Consider the following 6,275-nt stretch of genomic DNA (forward strand, 5'->3'; position numbering starts at 1 on the left):
GGTGAATGCCGGGGAGCCAGGAGAGGATGCCTCCTGCAACAAGAGTCCCAAGGGAACCACAAGAGCCAGGAGCCAAGAACGTGAACTCGTTTGGTTAGGGTAGTGGTTCTCAACCTTCTGGCCCTCTAAATACAGTTCCTCATGTTGTGACCCAACCATAAATTTATTTTCGTTGCTACTTCATAACTGTAATGTTGCTACTGTTATGAATCGTAATGTAAATATCTGATATGCAGGATGGTCTTAGGCAACCCCTGTGAAAGGTTCATTCGACCGCCAAAGGGGTCGCAACCCACAGGGTGAGAACCGCTGTTCTAGGGCCTTTATGTATCTGAAATAAAATAAACAAAACAAAACAAAATAAAATGTCTGATGGTGACTCTCAGAGTGGCCAGGACATGGTAGATGTGTACCCACTTCCTTCCTTCCTTCTACTTGGTCCTCCATCTCCTCCCAGGGAAGGAGTATCTGAGATTTGTCATGTGTGTGAGCAGTCAACTATTCAATCATTCAACACTTACTGAACACCTACTATGTGCCAGGCCCTGGATGAAACAAATGTGAGAATCACCCTAAAACTAGCGAGTATCTCCCCTGCTGTCCCCAGATCCTGGGCCTCAGAAGCTCTCTCCCTCTCTCCGCCACCCACCCTTTGGGTATCAGGGCTCTGCCCCTAACCAGCACGCCTATAAACCCCAGGGAACCCCGCTCCTGTGGCTTCCCCCTCATTCCCCACATAGCTTCAGGCTGCTCTCTCAGACCACCACATTCATGGAGCTCAGCCACGTGCAAAAGCATAATTAATATTCCACTCAGTCACCCCCAGCCCTGCTGCCTATTGGAAGAAGATGGAAACCAGATTTGCAGCCGCACGCGGTGGCATGGATGCGCAGGGTGGGGTGGGCCCGCTTCTGGAAGAGAGCTCGCACATTCTCCTCCAGCCGCTCGCACATGCACGAATGGCAGAAGCCCCTCATGGAGGGCCACACCTCCAGACACAGGAGCATCCACCCGAGCTGTGTGCACGCACAGTCACACCACCATGGTGCACACTCACCGCCTGGCCATCGATGCCCAGAGAGCGCATGGACTCCTCACACACAAGGTCCACATTTGCTTCTGGGCAGAGGAAGACAGAACCGTAGCAGTTCAGAGCTGGTAGGATGGGATTTGAGAGACCATCCTGTCTAAAACCCTCATTTTACTGTGAGGAATCTGAGACCCTGGCCTCACCTGGACTGTCATCAGTCCCCGCTGAACGGAATGGTGCCTGCTTGCCTTTTAACAAAAGCCTTTGATTTCAATGCCTGAGGCTGCCTTTCTGAGGAGCCACTTGAGCCTCATCAGCCTTGGAAATTGGGGAAACTGAGGCGTAAGAAAGAGGGACGGGGGAGGGACTTGGCGAGTCAGTAGGTCATAGACAGAATTAAGCCTGTGACTTTCCATGCCCCTGCCCTTCCTCTTAGTCCCCCACCTCTAGGATTTACAGGGGAGCGTCCCCAACAACATGAGGATTCCCCGAGGCAAGAGGAAAGACTGGTTTTGTCGATTTCTGTCCTTTGACTTTACGCATAGAGAGCAAGGGGGATGGAGGGCTGTATGCCTGAGTGTATGACTTCAGGGTGGGAGCCAGTGGCCTGGAGTACAGAGGCATCTAGAAGTAGTGTTGGTGCAGGTGGTTTGAGGTAGAAAAAAAAGGGTGAGTTCAGAGCAGGACTGAGAGCAGAGCAGGAAGCGGGCGGGGCTGTTCCCCAGGCGGCAGGCAGGCAGTGCCAAGGGGCGGACCAGCCTCCGGTCCAAAGATGGGACAGTAGAACAGAAATTCAGGGGAAGAGAAGCTAAAATAATTACCAGGAAAAGGAGCTGGAAGGGAGGCAAATATTTTCTTCGTCCTTAAGGAACTTTGGTCTTCAGAGAATTTGCAGGGGGGGGGGTGCGGGGGGGAGAAATCTATCTTTAAGGCCCTTCTCCAGGCAAGGTGGCTGGTGATTCATTGGCTGCTAAGGAAGGCCCTGCACCACCCTCCCCTCCGCTCCTGCCTCTCCCTAGTGAGAACACGCAGTTCATCTGGGGTGAGTGGAAAGGGCCCTGAGTGAGGAGCCCGCAGGCCTGGATTTCAGAGTTATCTGTGCCCATCACAGTTGGGCAACCTCAGTCAAGCCTCCTATGGCCTTAAGCCTTGGTTTCCTGTGAAATGAAGGAGTGGTAAGTCCTACACTCTCTGAGCCTCGGTTTTCTTGTCTGCAGATTGGGGATGACGATAATACCGCGTTCCACTGAGTCTAAGATGCCTTCAACTGTACGATGCTCCCTTCTTTTATGCACATTAAGAAGGAAAGAACGCTGTCCGTTCGACAGTAACGTATCATTGATTGTGAGACACATTCTGATGTTGGTGACATTAAAATGGGCATCTCGGAATCAGTGAATATGGTACTTATCTCATGAGCTTGTTCCAAGAATTAAACCAGATCATGTAAGTTCTTTACTGCCTGGCACAGAGCAAGTACTCAATAAATGCCAGATTTTCTTATGGTTCATGGTGGAGCTGGGGGGAAGAACCACAGGCCAAAGGGATGAAGATGTGTGAGAAGCCCACCTTCACCCTTCTGGCAAGGTGCCACCCCAGGGACTGCATGTTTAGCCCCAGTTGGAGGGGGTACAGGGAGAGCAGCCCTCGGGCCATTTTAGGAAGCCACAAAAGAACAAAGGGCCCATCTGTGCCCCGGAAGTCAGCCTAATCTCCAGGATGGGTATGTTTTCTTTTCGCAGAAGTTCCTGTTAGAGTGTGCCAAAGCCTTTTTCCCTCTACAAGCCAGACAAACAAGGCAGGTTTACTTTGGGTGACCTTCTCACCACCACCCGGGGCCTGCCTGCCGAGTGTAAACATCCACCCTTGCACCCTAGTGGAGGCTCCGGAGGGGAAGGTGGACAAGGGGAGTGCCGGGCCTCCTGAGGAGGCAGGCCCTTGACTCTCAATTCCCTGCCACGGACTCTCCTGGGAAGGGCACATTTGGAAGGTCCTCGGAAAGGACAGGACCCTAGGGATCATTAATACTCTCCCCTTTTATAGATGTGAAAATTGAGACACAGAGAAGGACAGTGACTATCCAGGGGTATCCAAGTGTGGTAGTCCCCACCAAGCACCGCCCCCGCCCTCCCCGCCACACACACACACACACACACCTCACAAACACCAGCCCTGTTCACAACTTCACCTGGCAGGAGCCCTTCTCTCTACCCTGCCCTTGCGTCTGGGACTGACAGGAAGCTTATCTCTGTCCTCGTCTCCTGTGCGTCACTGCCTGGGTTGGGATGTCTATGCATTTCGCTTCACAGCTGGAGCAGCTGCTGGTGAGCAACAACCAGATGTTCCTGAAGCCCACAGAGGAGGGGCCACAGTCTGTGCTGTTCTTGACCTGCAGTGTTGGGGGTGTTTGCAGAACCAATCTTGACCTCCTTCCCCTGCCCTTCGGATGTAGAGAACCGGCTCGAGGGGGGCTGGGTTGTGGGACCAGGCCCAGGACTGGAGAGGGAGCAGACCCTCCCTGTGGAGACCTTACTTCACTGTCTAATTTCCTCGCCTGGGAAATCATTAAGAGACAATATGGAAGGGAGGCGCTGCTACAGAAGGCTTCAGGTGGGCCCTCTAACCTGAACTAGCACAATTCTTTTCCGCACATACATAGAATAGAGCCTCGAGCTTCGGTATGACCATAACTACTGGGTCTGTGCGGAGCATGGGGTATTACAGGCATCATCTCACTCTCATGTCCCTTCCAGTCTTTCTTTTTCTTTTTCTTCTATTTGCTGTTCCCTCTGCCCTCAATGCTTTTCCCTCCATTTTACCCCGTAAATGATTCCAGTTCATGATTCTGTTCTCAGCTCACATGTCATGTTTTCAGAAAAGCCTTCCTTGCTCACGCAGCCATATCACACTATTGTATCTCCTTCATAGTCCTTATCACTCTTTCAGATCACCATCTTAAAGTGGCCCGCAGGTTTTCTTCACTCATTCTGGAATACACCTTCTCAATCACCACCGTGTCTGTCTCTAGTGTCTGGCCAGGAACCGACCACAGGTGCTCATTAGTACCTGTAGGTTATGTGGGTAAATCCTCTGCATTCTCTTCTTGGCTGGACTTTGCCACCCCCTCATCCTAGAAAAACAGTGATCATGCTCCGCACTGCCTAGTCCCTCTTCCTGCCCACCCCAGCCCCTCACCCCCAGGATTTTTCTTGAAGATCCTGCCTCTCAGACTCCACAGGAGGTGCTGGAACCAGAATGTCTCCCCGGGATTATTTTCAATGGTTCCTGGGATGTTCACCTGGGTAAGAATCAGGAAAGAGAGGACACTCTAATCCTATTTCTCTAAAACTGTATAATCTTCCCCAATCACTTAAATGGTGCCTGTGCCTGTAATTACAGAGCAGTCAGGGAGGAACACAGGCACAGTCTCTAGCCTACCTCGGGCAGAGGGGCACTTTTGTTCCTCCTGGGGGCCCGTGGGGACTCCAGCTCAGGAGCCAGGAATCCAGACACCTGCTGGCACAAGCTCCCTCACCACAGGCTGGCTTGTTCACAGAGACCACTGTTGCCCAGATATAACACATTTGAAAAAAAGTGCCCAGGGTCTCAGCACCCTAATTCTACCTGCCACTGTGACCATTTCCTTGGGGCTCAGCCTAACTTCTCAGAGCGGCCTTGCCGGTGAACTGGTCCACACAGCACGGGCTCTCTTCCCGGCTCCTCAGGAACAAACTCTCCAGGAGGCCTGGGAGCCAACAGCCATGTGACAGCCTAGAGAGGCAGAACTTCCTTCTCCAGAACTATGTCAACCGGGTCAGGAGATGGGGGGAAAGCCACACGCCTGTCCGCCCACCCCAGGCAAGCAGACCGCTGCCATCTCAGCCTCAGCCTGTGCCCTCTCCCAGGCACTGAGAGAGTCATTCCAGTGACACCCCTGGTTTAGCAGCAATGACATCTCTGCCTCTTAAAGACCTTTTGGTTCCTGAGCTAATGAGAAGCCCCAGACAGCAAGGACACACTTAATCCCATTAATGACTTCTGCCCAGGAGCTGTGTGCCCCGCCCTCGGCGGGAGTGCCTTTCGGAACCACCTCCATTTGCTCAGGTGCCCGCTGATTGTTTATCAGCCCTTTCAAGAGATTAAGCTGTACTCTGAGCGGGACACTTAGGTCACGGATCCAGGGGGCCTGGGAGTGTCCCGTGGCCATGGGGCGTGCTGCCAGCCAGCATCTGGGCTCACTGCAGACTCCATGGCCACTGGGCTCCACGGTCCTGCTCTTCTTTAAATACTATCTACATCAGTGGTTCTCAACCTTCTGGCCCTTTAAATACTGTTCCTCATGCTGTGACCCAACCAGAAAATTATTTTCGTTGCTACTTCATAACTGTCATGTTGCTACTGTGATGAATCGTAATGTACATATCTGATATGCAGGATGGTCTTAGGCGACCCCTGTGAAAGGGTCGTTCCACCGCCAAAGGGGTCGCGCCCCACAGGCTGAGAACCGCTGCATTAGGGGAACTTGAGGATGGTGAGAAGAGGGGTTCTTGCTGCATCTCTGCTGGTCACCTGGTCCTCCCCGCCTCCAACCCCTGTCCCCCCACAGGAAAGGTAGAGACAGTCCTTGCCCTGAGGGATTCAGAGTCCAGTTAGGGTGATAGACACGGGACAAACAATGACAATAGCACATTATACGCATCCCCTGGAGAAAAGCACACGGTGTCCTGCGAGTGTAATGGTGGTAAATGCTTCAGCCTGGGGGTCACAGAAGGCTTCCTGGGGGAGGAGACGGGAGCAGCCTGCCCACTGAGAGACCTGTGAAGGGGCCTGTGAGATGGGCTTCCCTGCCTTGCACTTGGCTCAGGTTCTAGCGGGGAGGGGGTGGGGGGATGGAAATAACTCGGCTTCCTCGTGAGCGTGTGGGAGAGTGGTTAGCGACGCCTTACAAGATGCCGAGGCTCCAGGACCACCGTTCGTTATTGGCTCCAAGACGACTTCGCTTGGAAAAAGGCCTCTGTTTTGAGAGCCATCCGAGAACAGAGGTTGGCCAAGAAAACCAGCTGGTCTCTTTAAAAGAGGAGGGACGGCTCCCCAGGCCGCGCCCTCCTCATGACTATGAAATTATCGTGAATATTGATGCGGGGGCGTGGCGGATTGGCCAGCTGTGTCACCAGCCAGGGGTTCCCGGTTTCGCGGAGGAAAGTGACAGAAGCCCAGCCGAGGGAGACGCGGAGAGAGCAGGGCG

This window comes from Myotis davidii, unplaced genomic scaffold (genome assembly GCF_000327345.1).
Source record: "Myotis davidii unplaced genomic scaffold, ASM32734v1 scaffold265, whole genome shotgun sequence".
In the NCBI taxonomy this organism is placed as follows: Eukaryota; Metazoa; Chordata; class Mammalia; order Chiroptera; family Vespertilionidae; genus Myotis; species Myotis davidii.